Below are 17,613 nucleotides of genomic sequence, written 5' to 3'. Positions count from 1 at the left end.
TCTACCTATATGCGGTATTCTTTTGCCATTCTAAGAAAATTTGCACGTGCCATCTATAATTTTCAAAAATAAACTTCTCTTTTGTGTGTTTGTTTCGCTCGGAGAGCGGTGAGGGGTGGCTAATATTTTCCATGCTAGATGTGTTATTCTCAAGATGAGTGTTTATTCACTTGTCATTGCATGAGAGTAATGCAAAGGTATTAGGGATGCCCAGTCCCGGAATGAAAAAAATGAATTTACTTTATGTTGTCAAATAATAAATTCCTAGGAAAGTGTTGGTATGGAGGGCAACCGTGGATACGGCTAGCCATGGAAAGTGAAAGTATGGTGGAAAAAGGAATAAACTTAATTTTCTATTTGGGAACCGCCTATGATACACCTCCCAAAATGTTTTTATCTCTAAGTTTTTCTCTTTGAGCTCTGGCACCTCTACAAATCCCTACTTCCCTCTGCGAAGGGCCTATCTTTTACTTTATGCAATTTTTATTTTGAATTTGAGTGTCCATCATTTCTTATAAAAGCACCAACTAGGAGGCAATATGATCATACTTGAGTATTGGGTGTAGCTAATATGCGAGTGTTTTTCATGAATGGATCAATGGCTGAGCATGCTGGGCTAGGGATAGCTTATTTTAGCGTTGATATTTTGAAAGACATGGTTGCGTGTTGATATGCTTGAGTATTTAAATTATCATGTCAATACTAGACTATTGCTTTGAACAATATGAAAGTCCAAATGTCCATGCTATAAAGAAATAAATATGATATGACATGTTAGGCAGCATTCCACATCAAAAATTCTGTTTTTATCACTTCCCTACTCAAGGACGAGTAGGAGTTAAGCTTGGGGATGCTGATACGTCTCCAATGTATCTATAATTTTTGATTGTACCATGCTGTTATATTATCAATCTTGGATGTTTTATAATCATTTTATATCATTTTTGGTACTAACCTATTGACATAGTACCAAGTGCTAGTTGTTGTTTTTTCCATGTTTTTTACATCACAGAAAATCAATATCAAACGGAGTCCAGATGCCATGAAACTTTACGGAGAATTTTTTATGGGCCAGAAGGAACACAACGGGCCCTGGCTACGCCTGGGGGGTGCCCAGAGGGGAGCAGAACCAACCAGTGCGCGCTAGAAGGCCCAGGCGCGCCCTTGTGGGTTGTGCCCACTTCGGGTGCCCCCCCCCCCCGACCGCCTCTTTGATCTATAAATACCCAAATACTCCCAAAACCCTAGGGGAGTTGATGAAATATTGATCCAGTCGCCGTAGAGTCCAGAACCACCAGATCCAATCAAGACACCATCTCGGATGGGGTTCACCACCTCCATTGGTGCCTCTCCGATGATGCATGAGTAGTTCTTTGTAGACCTTCGGGTCAGTAGATAGTAGCTACATGGCTTCCTCTCTCTCTCTCATAATTCTCAATAAAATGGTCTCTTGGAGATCCATATGATGTAACTCTTTTTGCGGTGTGTTTTTTGGGATCGATGAACTTTGAGTTTATGATCAGATCTATCTTTTTATATCCATGAAAGTATTTGATTTTATTTGATCTATTTTCTGCATGATTGCTTAAATCCTCGTATTTCTTCTCCGATATTTTGGTTTTGTTTGGCTAACTTGATCTATTTATCTTGCAATGGGAAGAAGTGCTTTGTAGTGGGTTCGATCTTACGGTGCTTGATCCCAGTGAGAGAAGGTTAACCGACACGTATGTATCATTGCTACTAAGGATAAAACGATGGGTCTATCTCTACATAGATAGATCTTGTCTACTTCATGTCATCATTCTTATTGCATTACTCCATTTCTCCATGAACTTAATACACTAGATGCATGCTGGATAGCGGTCGCGATGTGTGGAGTAATAGTAGTAGATGCAGGCAGGAGTCGGTCTACTACTCTTGGACGTGATGCCTATGTAATGATCGTTGCCTCGATATCGTCATGAGTATTTGAAGTTCTATCAATTGCCCAACAGTAATTTATTCACCCACTGTTTGTTATTTTTCTCGCGAGAAGCCACTAGTGAAACTTACGGCCCCTGGGTCTCTTTCTCATATTATTTACCTTTGCGATCTATTTTTCCTCTGCGTTTATTTCAGATCTATTAATCCAAAAACCCAAAAATACCTTGCTACAATTTATTCTTATTTATTTATTTTGCCTTAGATCTATCAATCTACTACAAATTTACCTCACGTCCGTTTGCCTATCTTGAGGCGATGTACCCCGGAAGGGATTGACAACCCCTTTAACACGTCGGGTTGCGAGAAGTTGTTATTTGTGTGCAGGTGCTGTTTATGTTGAGTTGCTTGGTTCTCCTACTGGTTTGATAACCTTGGTTTCATATATGAGGGAAATACCTATCGCCTTTGTGTTGCATCATCCCTTCCTCTTTGGATAAATACCGACGTAGCTTCAAGCGACATCAGACAACAGTTTCCTCTTTGGTGCTAAGGAGGCAAGCGCAGGTGTGGAGTCCCAAGGAATCAGCCTAAGGTTTCCATTTCCATGCAACAAGACCAAGACCGCCAGGACGGAGGTCACGCCGAGCCCACCACGGCGTCACGACCAGAGGCTTTCCAGGCGATGACCACTTTTTTCAGTATAAGATGTACTAGTTGTCTCCCTTCGAATTTGGCCGTTGTGGGATCCCTTCCCGCCTTCATTTGGGAAGAGGACAAAGGCCAATATAAATAGAGCAGCACCACCACCGGAGTGGGAGATCGGATCCATTCCATCCTCACACTCACTAACTCACTCGAGCAGAAGAACACACCTCCTCCTGAGGCTGTTCTTCTATTGTACTAGCTCATCCTCAGCCCCTCGAGGCCAATCCACCACAAAGCAAGAGTAGGGTTTTAGACCGCAAGGTGGCCCGAACCTGGGTAAACTGTTGTGTCTCATTTCCTTCTAGTTCATCGAGCTAGGCGGAGAGATTGGCGAGTAGGCAGACTGGGGAGGTTGAGTTCGTCGCACACACCCCAGAGTTCGAATCTATCCAGAACTGCGGAGCCCGTAATCTGACATGCGGCGCCCCCTCCACAGTTTACACCCCGGTCATATTTTCGCGGTGCTTAGGCGAAGCCCTGCGAGGATCACTTCACCATCACCATCACCATGCCGTCGTGCTAACGGAACTCATCTACTACCTAGACACCTTGCTGGATCAAGAAGGTGATGGACGTCATCGAGCTGAACGTGTGCAGAACTCGGAGGTGCCATACATTCGGTGCTTGATCGTAGAGCTAGAAGAAGTTCGGCTACATCAACTGCGTTGTCAAACGCTTCCGCTTTCGGTCTATGAGGGTACGTAGAAACACTCTCCCCCTCGTTGCAATGCATCTCCATGGATAGATCATTGCGTGTGCATAGAAATTTTTTGTTTTCCATGCAACATTTCCTAACAATGGTATCAAAACCAGGTTTATGCGTAGATGATATGCACGAGTAGAACACAAAGTTATGGGGGTGATAGTCATATTGCTTACCACCAACGTCTTATTTTGATTCGGTGGTATTGTGGGATGAAGCGGCCCGAACCAACCTTACATGTCCACGCACATGAGACATATCCCACCGACAAACATGCAACTAGTTTTGCATAAAGGTGGCTAGGGGTGTCTGCTTCTCCTACTTTAGTTGAATCGAATTTGACTGCGGCCGGTCCTTGAAGAAGGTTAAAACAGCAAACTTGACGAAACACCGTTGTGGTTTTGATGCATAGGTAAGGACGGTTCTTGCTAGAAGCCCGTAGCAGCCACGTAAAACTTGCAACAAAAAGTAGAGGACATCTAACTTGTTTTTGCAGGGCGTGTTGTGATGTGATATGGTCAAGACACGATGTGATAAACGTTATTGTATGAGATGATCATGTTTTGTATGATATCTGGCAACTGGCAGGAGCCTTATGGTTTTCTCTTTATTGTTGTTGGGGAACATAGTAATTTCAAAATTTTCCTATGCACATGCAAGATCATGGTGATGCATAGCAACGAGAGGGGAGAGTCTGATCTACGTACCATTGTAGACCGACGCGGAAGCGTTAGCACAACGCGGTTGATGTAGTCGTACGTCTTCACGGACCGACCGATCAAGCACCGAAACTACGGCACCTCCGAGTTTTAGAACACGTTCAGCTCAATGACAATCCCCGGACTCCGATCTAGCGAAGTGTCGGGGTAGAGTTCCATCAGCACGACGGCGTGGTGACGATCTTGATGTACTACCGTCGCAGGGCTTCGCCTAAGCACCGCTACAATATTATCGAGGATTATGGTGGAGGGGGGCACCGCACACGGCTAAGAATATGATCACGTGGATCAACTTGTGTCTCTAGGGGTGCCCCCTTCCCCCGTATATAAAGGAGCAAGGGGAGGAGGCCGCCCGGCCCCTATTGGCGTGCTAGGAGGAGCCCTCCTCCTAGTAGGAGTAGGCCTCCTACTAGGAGGGGGGAGGAAGTGGGGAGGGAGAAGGAAAGGGGGGCGCCGCCCCCCCTCTCCTAGTCCAATTCGGACCAGGGGGAGGAGGTGCGCGGCCCACTCTGCTGCCCCTCTCTCTCTCTCTCCACTAAGGCCCATATGGCCCATTACTTCTCCCGGTAGGGTTCCGGTAACCCTCCGGCTCTCCGCTTTTCTCCGAAATCACCCGGAACACTTCCGGTGTACGAATATAGCCGTCCAATATATCAATCTTTATGTCTCGACCATTTCGAGACTCCTCGTCATGTCCGTGATCACATCTGGGACTCCGAACTAACTTCGGTACATCAAAACTCATAAACTCATAATATAACTGTCATCGAAACCTGAAGCGTGCGGACCCTACGGGTTCGAGAACAATGTAGACATGACCGAGACACGTCTCCGGTCAATAACCAACAGCGGAACCTGGATGCTCATATTGGCTCCTACATATTCTACGAAGATCTTTATCGGTCAGACCGCATAACAACATGCGTTGTTCCCTTTGTCATCGGTATGTTAATTGCCCGAGATTCGATCGTCGGTATCTCAATACCTAGTTCAATCTCGTTACCGGCAAGTCTCTTTACTCGTTCCGTAATACATCATCTCGCAACTAACTCATTAGTTGCAATGCTTGCAAGGCTTATGTGATGTGCATTACCGAGAGGGCCCAGAGATACCTCTCCGACAATCGGAGTGACAAATCCTAATCTCGAAATATGCCAACCCAACATGTACCTTTGGAGACACCTGTAGAGTACCTTTATAATCACCCATTTACGTTGTGACGTTTGGTAGCACACAAAGTGTTCCTCCGGCAAACGGGAGTTGCATAATCTCATAGTCATAGGAACATGTATAAGTTATGAAGAAAGCAATAGCAACATACTAAACGATCGGGTGCTAAGCTAATGGAATGGGTCATGTCAATCAGATCATTCACCTAATGATGTGACCCCGTTAATCAAATAACAACTCTTTGTTCATGGTTAGGAAACATAACCATCTTTGATTAACGAGCTAGTCAAGTAGAGGCATACTAGTGACACTCCGTTTGTCTATGTATTCACACATGTATTATGTTTCCGGTTAATACAATTCTAGCATGAATAATAAACATTTATCATGATATAAGGAAATAAATAATAACTTTATTATTGCCTCTAGGGCATATTTCCTTCAGTCTCCCACTTGCACTAGAGTCAATAATCTAGATTACACAGTAATGATTCTAACACCCATGAAGCCTTGGTGCTGATCATGTTTTGCTCGTGGAAGAGGCTTAGTCAACGGGTCTGCAACATTCAGATCCGTATGTATCTTGCAAATCTCTATGTCTCCCACCTGGACTAGATCCCGGATGGAATTGAAGCGCCTCTTGATGTGCTTGGTTCTCTTGTGAAATCTGGATTCCTTTGCCAAGGCAATTGCACCAGTATTATCACAAAAGATTTGCATTGGACCCGATGCACTAGGTATGACACCTAGATCGGATATGAACTCTTTCATCCAGACTCCTTCATTTGATGCTTCCGAAGCAGCTATGTACTCCGCTTCACATGTAGATCCCGCCACAACGCTTTGTTTAGAACTACACCAACTGACAGCTCCACCGTTTAATGTAAACACGTATCCGGTTTGTGATTTAGAATCGTCTGGATTAGTGTCAAAGCTTGCATCAACGAAACCATTTACGATGAGCTCTTTGTCACCTCCATATATGAGAAACATATCCTTAGTCCTTTTCAGGTATTTCAGGATGTTCTTGACCTCTGTCCAGTGATCCACTCCTGGATTACTTTGGTACCTGCCTGCTTGACTTATAGCAAGACATACATCAGGTCTGGTACACAGCATTGCATACATGATAGAGCCTATGGCTGAAGCATAGGGGACATCTTTCATTTTCTCTCTATCTTCTGCATTGGTCGGGCATTGAGTCTTACTCAATTTCACACCTTGTAACACAAGCAAGAATCCTTTCTTTGTTTGATCCATTTTGAACTTTTTCAAAACTTCTTCAAGGTATGTGCTTTGTGAAAGTCCAATTAAGCGTCTTGATATGTCTCTATAGATCTTAATGCCCAATATGTAAGCAGCTTCACCGAGGTCTTTCATTGAATAACTCTTATTCAAGTATCCCTTTATGCTATCCAGAAATTCTATATCATTTCCAATTAATATGTAGTCCACATATAATATCAGAAATGCTACAGAGCTCCCACTCACTTTCTTGTAAATACAGGCTTCTCCAAAAGTCTGTACAAAACCAAATGCTTTAATCACACTATCAAAGCGTTTATTCCAACTCCGAGAGGCTTGCACCAGTCCATAAATGGATCGCTGGAGCTTGCACACTTTGTTAGCTCCCTTTGGATCGACAAAACCTTCTGGTTGCATCATATACAACTTTTCTTGCGGAAATCCATTCAGGAATGCAGTTTTGACATCCATCTGCCAAATTTCATAATCATAAAATGCGGCAATTGCTAACATGATTCGGACAGACTTAAGCATCGCTACGGGTGAGAAGGTCTCATCGTAGTCAATCCCTTGAACTTGTCGAAAACCTTTTGCGACAAGTCGAGCTTTGTAGACCGTAACATTACCGTTAGCGTCAGTCTTCTTCTTAAAGATCCATTTATTCTCAATTGCTTGTCGATCATTGGGCAAGTCAACCAAAGTCCATACTTTGTTCTCATACATGGATCCCATCTCAGATTTCATGGCTTCAAGCCATTTTGCGGAATCTGGGCTCACCATCGCTTCTTCATAGTTTGTAGGTTCATCACGATCTAATATCATGACTTCCAGAATAGGATTACCGTACCACTCTGGCGCGGATCTCACTCTGGTTGATCTACGAGGTTCAGTAGTATCTTGTTCTGAAGTTTCATGATCATCATCATTAGCTTCCTCACTAACTGGTGTAGGTGTCACAGAAACAGGTTTTTGTGATGTACTACTTTCCAATAAGGGAGTAGGTACAGTTACCTCGTCAAGTTCTACTTTCCTCCCACTCACTTCTTTCGAGAGAAACTCCTTCTCTAGAAAGTTTCCGAATTTAGCAACAAAAGTCTTGCCTTCGAATCTGTGATAGAAGGTGTATCCAATAGTTTCCTTTGGATATCCTATAAAGACACATTTCTCCGATTTGGGTTCGAGCTTATCAGGTTGAAGCTTTTTCACATAAGCATCGCAGCCCCAAACTTTCAGAAACGACAACTTTGGTTTCTTGCCAAACCACAGTTCATAAGGCGTCGTCTCAACGGATTTTGATGGTGCCCTATTTAATGTGAATGCGGCTATCTCTAGAGCGTATCCCCAAAACGATAGCGGTAAATCAGTAAGAGACATCATAGATCGCACCATATCTAGTAAAGTACGATTACGATGTTCGGTCACACCATTACGCTGTGGTGTTCCGGGTGGCGTGAGTTGCGAAACTATTCCACAATTTTTCAAATGTACACCAAACTCGTAACTCAAATATTCTCCTCCACGATCAGATCGTAGGAATTTTATTTTCTTGTTACGATGATTTTCAACTTCACTCTGAAATTCTTTGAACTTTTCAAATGTTTCAGACTTGTGTTTCATTAAGTAGATATACCCATATCTGCTTAAGTCATTTGTGAAGGTGAGAAAATAACGATATCCGCCACGAGCCTCAACGTTCATCGGACCACATACATCTGTATGTATGATTTCCAACAAATCTGTTGCTCTCTCCATAGTACCGGAGAACGGTGTTTTTGTCATCTTACCCATAAGGCACGGTTCGCAAGTACCAAGTGATTCATAATCAAGTGGTTCCAAAAGCCCATCAGTATGGAGTTTCTTCATGCGCTTTATACCGATATGACCCAAACGGCAGTGCCACAAATAAGTTGCACTATCATTATCAACTCTGCATCTTTTGGCTTCAACACTATGAATATGTGTGTCACTACAATCGAGATTCAATAAAAATAGACCACTCTTTAAGGGTGCATGACCATAAAAGATATTACTCATATAAATAGAACAACCATTATTCTCAGATTTAAATGAATAACCGTCTCGCATCAAACAAGATCCAGATATAATGTTCATGCTTAACGCTGGCACCAAATAACAATTATTTAGGTCTAATATTAATCCCGAAGGTAGATGTACAGGTAGCGTGCTGACTGCGATCACATCGACTTTGGAACCGTTTCCCACGCGCATCGTCACCTCGTCCTTAGCCAATCTTCGCTTAATCTGTAGTCCCTATTTCGAGTTGCAAATATTAGCAACAGAACCAGTATCAAATACCCAGGTGCTGCTGCGAGCATTAGTAAGGTACACATCACTAACATGTATATCACATATACCTTTGTTCACCTTGCCATCCTTCTTATCCGCCAAATACTTGGGGCAGTTCCGCTTCCAGTGACCAGTCTGCTTGCAGTAGAAGCACTCAGTTTCAGGCTTAGGTCCAGGTTTGGGTTTCTTCTCTTGAGTAGCAACTTGCTTGCTGTTCCTTTTGAAGTTCCCCTTCTTCTTCCCTTTGCCCTTTTTCTTGAAACTAGTGGTCTTGTTGACCATCAACACTTGATGCTCCTTCTTGATTTCTACCTCCGCAGCTTTCAGCATTGCAGAGAGCTCAGGAATAGTCTTATTCATCCCTTGCATATTATAGTTCATCACGAAGCTCTTGTAGCTTGGTGGTAGTGATTGGAGAATTCTGTCAATGACGCAATCATCCAGAAGATTAACTCCCAATTGAATCAAGTGATTATTATACCCAGACATTTTGAGTATATGCTCACTGACAGAACTGTTCTCCTCCATCTTGCAGCTATAGAACTTATTGGAGACTTCATATCTCTCAATCCGGGCATTTGCTTGAAATATTAACTTCAACTCCTGGAACATCTCATATGCTCCATGACGTTCAAAACGTCGTTGAAGTCCCGATTCTAAGCCGTAAAGCATGGCACACTAAACTATTGAGTAGTCATCAGCTTTGCTCTGCCAGACGTTCATAACATCTGGTGTTGCTCCAGCAGCAGGCCTGGCACCCAGCGGTGCTTCTAGGATGTAATTCTTCTGTGCAGCAATGAGGATAATCCTCAAGTTACGGACCCAGTCCGTGTAATTGCTACCATCATCTTTCAACTTTGCTTTCTCAAGGAACGCATTAAAATTCAATGGAATAACAGCAAGAGCCATCTATCTACAATCAAGCATAAACAAGCAAGATACTATCAGGTACTAAGTTTCATGATAAATTTAGGTTCAATTAATTTACTTAAAGAACTCCCAATTAGATAGACATCCCTCTAATCCTCTAAGTGATTACGTGATCCAAATCAACTAAACCATGTCCGATCATCACGTGAGATGGAGTAGTTTCATTGGTGAACATCACTATGTTGATCATATCTACTATATGATCCACGCTCGACCTTTCGGTCTCCGTGTTTCGAGGCCATATCTGTATATGCTTGGCTCATCAAGTATAACCTAAGTATTCCGCGTGTGCAACTGTTTTGCACCCATTGTATTTGAACGTAAAGCCTATCACACCCGATCATCACGCGGTGTCTCAGCACGAAGAACTTTTGCAACGGTGCATACTCAGAGAAAACACTTCTTGATAATTAGTGAGAGATCATCTTATAATGCTACCGTCAATCAAAGCAAGATAAGATGCATAAAAGATAAACATCACATGCAATCAATATAAGTGATATGATATGGCCATCATCATCTTGTGCTTGTGGTCTCCATCTTCGAAGCACCATCGTGATCACCATCATCACCGGCGCGACACCTTGATCTCCATCGTAGCATCGTTGTCGTCTCGCCAATCTTATGCTTCCACGAATATCACTACTACTTAGTGATAAAGTAAAGCATTACATCGTGATTGCATTACATACAATAAAGCGACAACCATATGGCTCCTGCCAGTTGCCGATAACTCGGTTACAAAACATGATCATCTCATACAATAAAATTTAGCATCATGTCTTGACCATATCACATCACAACATGCCCTGCAAAAACAAGTTAGACGTGCTCTACTTTGTTGTTGCAAGTTTTACGTGGCTGCTACGGGCTTAAGCAAGAACCAATCTTACCTACGCATCAAAACCACAACGATAGTTTGTCAAGTTGGTGTTGTTTTAACCTTCGCAAGGACCGGGCGTAGCCACACTCGGTTCAACTAAAGTTGGAGAAACTGTCACCCGCAAGCCACCTATGTGCAAAGCACGTCGGGAGAACCGGTCTCGCGTAAGCGTATGCGTAATGTCGGTCTGGGCCGCTTTGTCCAACAATACCGCGGAACCAAAGTATGACATGCTGGTAAGCAGTATGACTTATATCGCCCACAACTCACTTGTGTTCTACTCGTGCATATAACATCAACATATAAAACCTAGGCTCGGATGCCACTATTGGGAAACGTAGTAATTTCAAAAAAATTCCTACCCACACGCAAGATCATGGTGATGCACAGCAACGAGAGGGGAGAGTGTGATCTACGTACCCTTGTAGACCGACAGCAGAAGCGTTAGCACAACGCGGTTGATGTAGTCGTACGTCTTCACGGCCCGACCGATCAAGCACCGAAACTACGGCACCTCCGAGTTTTAGCACATGTTCAGCTCGATGACGATCCCTGGACTCCGACCCAGGAAAGTGTCGGGGAAGAGTTCCGTCAGCACGACGGCATGGTGATGATCTTGATGTACTATCGTCGCAGGGCTTCGCCTAAGCACTGCTATAATATTATCGAGGATTATGGTGGAAGGGGGCTGTCGGGTGGTAGGTGCGACATATGCCAACGGGTGGCTTATCTTTGTGGGAACCAGTAAGACGTCGCCGGTGCCTGGAAGCGGGATGAGGCGAAGACATGCGCGCCGGCGGATCTTACCCAGCTTCGGGGCTCTCCAAGGAGATAACACCCCTACTGCTGCTCTGCGGGGTCTCCGCATGCTCACTCGATGAATCAAGTAGCTACACAACGCTCCTTGAGCTGTTTTGGGGGGGGAGGAAGAAAGGGCACGGCTAGCCTGCTTCTTCTCCTTGTATGGTGTCTAGAACTAGCAGGGGGTCGAACCCTTTGCATGGGTGCTCCGGGGGGTTTATATAGGCCTACCCCCCGGGGGTACAATGGTAATCCGGCTGGGCGCGGGGCCCAGCCGTCTGTGACTGTGCTCGCCGGCTCCTGCGCCGGCTGCTGGGGCCCGCCGACTGGTGGGTCCCGCCGGCTGCCAGCTCCTTGGTCAGCAAGCGGGCCCCAATGCCCCGGGCCTGGTCAGCGGCTGGTCACTGTGGCTTCATCTTGTTGACGTGAGCTTCATCGTGGTAAGCGCGCTCATAGTGCCGCCGCCTGTCGGACGATCGCTGTAGCCTTACCGCGTCTTGTCTCCTTAATGGGGCGTCTTCTTCGAGGGAGGCAGCGAGCCGGCTGCGGGGAGCCTGCTCCGTCTTGGGCCGGCTGGTTGGAAGCGTGGCCGCCTTTGGCCGTCTCTCTGTGCAAAGGGGCCCACCGCCTGTGGGCCGCGTTGGCGGCCCGTCGTGGGTGAGGCCAGGGTCAACATGGCAACAGTGCTGCGCCGGACGGGTCATGCCAACCCCGTACGGCGCACTGTGCCAGGCGTGCCCCGGGATTCGAGGGTGGCAGGCTCTTCTGTAGCCACGCCCCGTCGTACCGCCGTTAGGTGGGTGCAAACTTTGTGGGTACGGTCTTGACTGCTTTGCGGGGAGCCGGCTCGAAGGAGTCGGCCTTCTCACAGCCGGCGTCTTGGAGTCGGCCCTCTCATGAGGGTTAAAGTTGGACCGCCTTCCGAAAGCCGGCCTAGATCGCAGCCGGCTAGGGGAAGCCGGCCCTATGTCTTGGATTCTTGAGAGCCGGGCTGGCTCGTAGTTTTTGCAGAAGTGCCAGGGGAAGCCGGCTAGGCTACCCATGGCTATTTACTCCGACAGTAGTCCCCGAAGCTGATCGAGCTTCGAGGTGAACAAGGGGATGAGAAGCTTGGTCAGCTTCCTATCCTGAAGAGCCGGCCTCGTGGGCGTACGCCGACTTCAGATAACCCCGCGTAGGCGGGAGGAGAGGGGGCCTGCATGCTGACCACGGGCCCTCTCGCGGCCACATGGCGGCAGGATCCTGCGAGCGCACATGCGCGATGGGACGCCGCCGCAGGCCCGGGCCCGCCACTCGTGAGCCTCGGTCCGGGCGCGGATCTCCCGTGGCCCACAGGGCCGCTCGCCTTCTCAAGGCAGTTTTTGTCTCGCCATTAAGGATCGGTAATCGCGGGGAGTGGGAAGTGGGCACGATCGACCCCCACGCTTCCCCACGCCACGCCTCCTCGGCTCCGCCACGTGAGCCTATAAGTAGGGGGAGGAGGGGGAGCGACAGAGGTTCGCGCGCTCCCTCCCACTCCGTCCCTCCTAACTCTCGTCTTCTTCCTCTCACTGCCGCCGCAGCCTCCCGTCTCAGCACCGTCACGTCTCCACGCCACCTCGCTCCCATGGCATTGTCAAGCTCCTGGGACGGCTCTAATGTCCATGAGGATCACGTGGAGTTCCTTCGCCAGACCTGGCGCCTGCCCGGCGCCGACCGCGTTCAAGTCCGCCTGGCGCCCGAGAGGGAGATCTCGCCGGCGCCAGAGGAGGGCAAGCGGGTCGTCTTCCGCTCGCACTGCCTGCGCGGCTTCGGCCTCCCGGCGAGCGGGTTTCTGCGTTCCTTCCTCGACTTCTACAACCTCCAGCCGCATCACCTCACGCCCAATGCGGTGATGCTGCTGTCGGCCTTCGTCTCCCTCTGCGAAGGCTTCTTAGGGCTGCTCCCCACGCTGGAGCTCTGGGGAGAATTCTTCCAGAGCAAGCTTGGCACAGTCATCGCCGGCGTGCCTGCCCCCTGTGGAGCCTTCATCGCCATGAGGAGGGTGAGCGAGAACAATCCGTTCCCGCCCATCCCCCTGATCCAGTCGGTAAAGGTCTGGCAGAGATCTTATTTCTATGTGAAGAACATCGCCGAGCGAGAAGACTACATCAACCTGCTGGCTTACGTAGTCGGCCCGCCGTCTGGGAGGCAGCCCTCGTGGAGCTTCCGATCCCGGTCGTTGTCTCCGGCCGGGAACGCCGCCATCTCCCGGCTTCGGGTGCTGATTCAGTCGGAAGGCTTGAGCGGGGCCGACTTGGTGGCCGCCTTCATGGAGCGCCGGATCCTTCCTCTCCAGAGCCGGCCCCATATGATGTGTCAGATGAACGGCCGCTTCGACCCAAGCCGGCTGAGCACATGGGAGATGCCCCACGCGGAGGTGGCGCTTATGGTCAACTACATTGCCAATTGCAAGCTCAGCGGGGATTGGCAGTACGGCAAGGCGCCGTATTCTCGTGCAAATCCTCCACCCGTGGTAAGTTTCTCTCTTTGTCTTCTTTTTCGTCGTCAGCCGGCTTCGTGACGGCCGGCTTCTGACCAGCCGGTTCTCTGTGCAGAACCCTCTTCTTGCGCCGCCGGCCGGGGCGACAGGGATTGAACGCTAGTACGCCCCCGACCGCACGGTGGATGATGTTTACGACCCGGACTTGGGGGCGGCTTCCATGGAAGACGCCGTCGTGGGGGACAGTGCCGAGCCCGGAGGCTCAAAGTTCACCGCGAGCTTCGAGGACTGGCCGGACGACTTTGAAGCCGAAGTCGCTCCGCGTCGCCCGCCGGCGGCCGACCAACAGGGCGCGAGCTCATCCGTCGCGCCGGCTGCCGGCGGCGCGCAGAAGCGTCGGGCCGCTCTAGGCCTCTTCGGCAGTCGGCCGAAGAAGTCCAAACCTTCTGCCGCGGCGACGAAGCGAGAAGAGGCGGCCGCAAAGGCGGCCCGCTTCCGCAAGGCTGTGAAACAGCCCCAGGCGGTCTCGGCGTAAGTCTTTAATTGCTTTGCCGCAGTCTCGTCGTTGTTCTCTTTTCTTCGAATGTCTTCTTAACTTTTCTTCGCTTGCTGGAAAGGGCGCCGCTTTCTCTTGAGCGGGGCCCGGGCGGCTCCGTCGTGGGGCCGGCTGGAGGGTCTTCGAGCTCCCGCCGCGTGGACCCCCGCGCCGATCTTAGGGAGGCCACAGAGCGGAACACCCGCGAAGCGCGGGAAGAGCGCGAGGCGGCGGAGAAGGCGGCCGCCCAGGCGGCAAAGGGGGAGGCTGAAGCGGTAGCCAAGGCCCAGAGGGAGGCGGTTCCCGCAGAGACGGAGGCGGAAAGCTCGCGCAGCCAGCCTCCGCTGCTCGCCGTTCCTCTCCGAGCCGTGGCCCCCGACACCCCGTTGCCCTTGGCGGAGGAGATCATCCAAGACCCGCCGCTGTTGGAGAGGGAGGAGGAGCCCGTGGCCTTGGCCGGGAGAGCGCCGCCTGCGGCGCCAACCGGAGCAGGCCAAGGCGGTCAATCGTCAGCGGCGCCGGAGGAGCCGGCCGGAGGTGAGCCAGAGAGCAGGGCCGGCCTCAAGGTGCAGCTGGCGACGGGCCGGCGCGCTGGAGGAGGCGCCGCTCCGCCGGAGTTGCGCCAAGCCGCGGGCGCAGGCCAGCCGGCGGGAGATCTGGAGGCGGCCAGCACTGCCGTGTCCGAGTGGACTCCCAGCGGGGGAACCGGCGAGCTGGATGCGGCGGCTCAAGGGGTCCGGAGCCGGCTACGAGCTCAAGCCGCCTTGCTGCAACAGCTCAACCAAGAGTTCTTGTCAACGCGAACCACTGTCCGGGTGAGTCCTTCGCTCTTGGCTGCTTTGCTTTCTTGATTTCTTCCGTGGGGGCGCGTCAGCGCACCCGCTGGGTGTAGTCCCCGAGATTCGGGCCGACTGTTGCACAGTCGGGTCGGATCTTTCTCGATGGCTTTCTTACTTTGCTTTTTTCTGAATTTTCAGGAATACCACAACCTTCGTGCTGCCGCCTTCGACTCCCAGGCTCGAGAGTTGAGCCGGCGGACCGACGACCTGGCCGATAGCCGAAGTAAGTACTTGGTTTTGTCTGTCTCCTATGGGGGCGCGTCAGCGCACCCACTGGGTGTAGTCCCCGAGATCCGGGCCGATTGCTGCGCAGTCGGGTCGGATCTTTCTTGACGACTCTTTTCTTATTGATTTTTCTTCTTCTTTGTGTTCAGGGGCCAACGCCGACTTGAGGAAGGAGCTTGGCGAAGCGAAGGCCGCCCTTTACACCAAAGAGGCCGAGTGCGCTGCCTTGGTCCAGGAACGAGATCGCCTGGCCAAGAAGCTAGCCGATCAAGAGGAAAGCCACAAGGCGGCCCTGCAGGCGGCGCGGGAAAGTGAAGCCACCTTGCTAGCGGAATATGAGATGGAGGCGGTGAGCTGGTCTGAGACCCAGTGAGCTGTAGATGAAGGCTTCGGCCGGATCGAGGACTTGATCGACGGTAAGTTGCCTTCCTCGGCCCTTCTCCTGCCCCTTGCCGCCTGGGTCTTTTGACTTATCTTGGGCTGTTGCTTGTTGTTTCTTGCAGATTACTTCCCAGGCTACTCCGCCTTCGCCGCCCAAAGCATTGAGGCCCATCGCGAGGCGCGCCGGCAAGCGGGGGCCGACATCGCGCCGGATGCAAACTGGACCCTTGAGGAGCAGCTCCTGGCTGTCCAGGCATGGTTGCAGCCGGCTCATCGGATGCTTCGCCGGCTCCAACGTGCCGGGGCGCAAGTGTTGGCCGCCCTCTGGCCCGGCGAGGCGATCCCCCGTACTCCAAGCCGAACTGCCGACTGGCTGGAAGTCGCCGTCGGCCGCTTTGAGGCTTGGAAAGCGTCAGCAGCCTGCCTCGGAGCCGGGCGGGCGTTGGAATTCGTCCGGCCTTGGTACCCAGGGCTGAGCCTGGACCAGCTGCGCACTTGGCGGATGGAGGCCGACGCGGAGCTGGAGGCGGTGAGGCCGGCTATCGCCCAGCGGGCTTCAACGATCGCCGAGTGCACCGACATCAGCGTTTTCGCACCCGAAATCGATGATGACGGTGTCGCGCAGCCGGAGGAATGGTTCGGGCTGAACCCGGCGGTGGGCGAGGACTCGGCGGAGGAGATCGCCTCCAGCGACGAGGGCGAAGAAGACGAAGACGACGATGGCGGAGACATCGAGCCGGCTGGTGGAACAACCAGCCGACCTCAGGCCGACCGTGCCTCCAGCAATGAGGCGCGTGGAAGTGCGCCCTCTGCGGGAGGCGGCGACCAAGCCGAAGTTCGTCAGCCGGCCGCTCCTTCAGCCGGCGCGACCGTCTCCGCCAACCAGTCGGCCGCTCCGCCAGCTTGACCTGCCGTCTTTATCTTTCCTGCTTTGTTGTCTTTGAACAATCTTTTGTTAAGTTTCGCAGTTCCACCCACTGGGGTGTATCCAAACTATGTTGAATGCTGGCCTCTAGGAGGTCTTTTTGTGTAAATATTATCATGTGCATGTTTGGTTTCCATTCGCGTATGCTTGTTTATCCTTAGGCTTTTTCCTTTGCCGCCTTCCCTCTTTGGGGAGGCAAGTACTTGAGCTTTCTTGGATTTAAAGTAAAGTGAATGGAAACCGGCCGGCCGGCTACTCTGGTAGCCGGTCGGCGGTGTGGGAAAAACCGGCTTTGTTATATTAGTCCATTAGTCCCTAGCCGTTTTTCGTGTGGGCGGTCGTTCCTACCTTTAACCCTTGCCAGCCGGACAGCCGGTTCTTCGAACTGCAACTTTTGGCAAGGGAAGGCTTGAGAGCCGGCACACTACTTGTCTGACTGCGGGTAGGACTTCTAATATAACTTCAGTCGGCCAGTCCCCGAGCCGACTAGTCGGACTCGGTGCCGGACGGAATAAGTAAATGATACGACAAGCATGATATTTTTCATTCATAAATAAGGGATGGCAGTCCCCGAGCCCTCCTCGGTGAGCCTATTGTCTTGTACTTAATACAAAAGTTAGCATGATACATACTGCCTTTCAACTGTAAAATCTTCGAAGGAGGTTGGCGTTCCATGGCCGTTCCGACTCCTTGCCGGAGTCGTCTCTCTTGCGTGCCTTTGGCTTCTGTGCGTCGATCAGGTAGTAGGAGTCGTTGCCTAGAGCTCTGCTGATGACGAAAGGGCCTTCCCAAGGGGCTGAGAGCTTGTGCTGGCTGGCTGTTCGCTGAATCAGCCGGAGCACAAGGTCGCCCTCTTGGAAA

This window comes from Triticum urartu, chromosome 7A, assembly GCF_056163025.1.
Source record: "Triticum urartu cultivar PI428250 chromosome 7A, HENAU_Tu73, whole genome shotgun sequence".
Lineage (NCBI taxonomy): Eukaryota > Viridiplantae > Streptophyta > Magnoliopsida > Poales > Poaceae > Triticum > Triticum urartu.
This window is presented reverse-complemented; position numbering follows the sequence as displayed.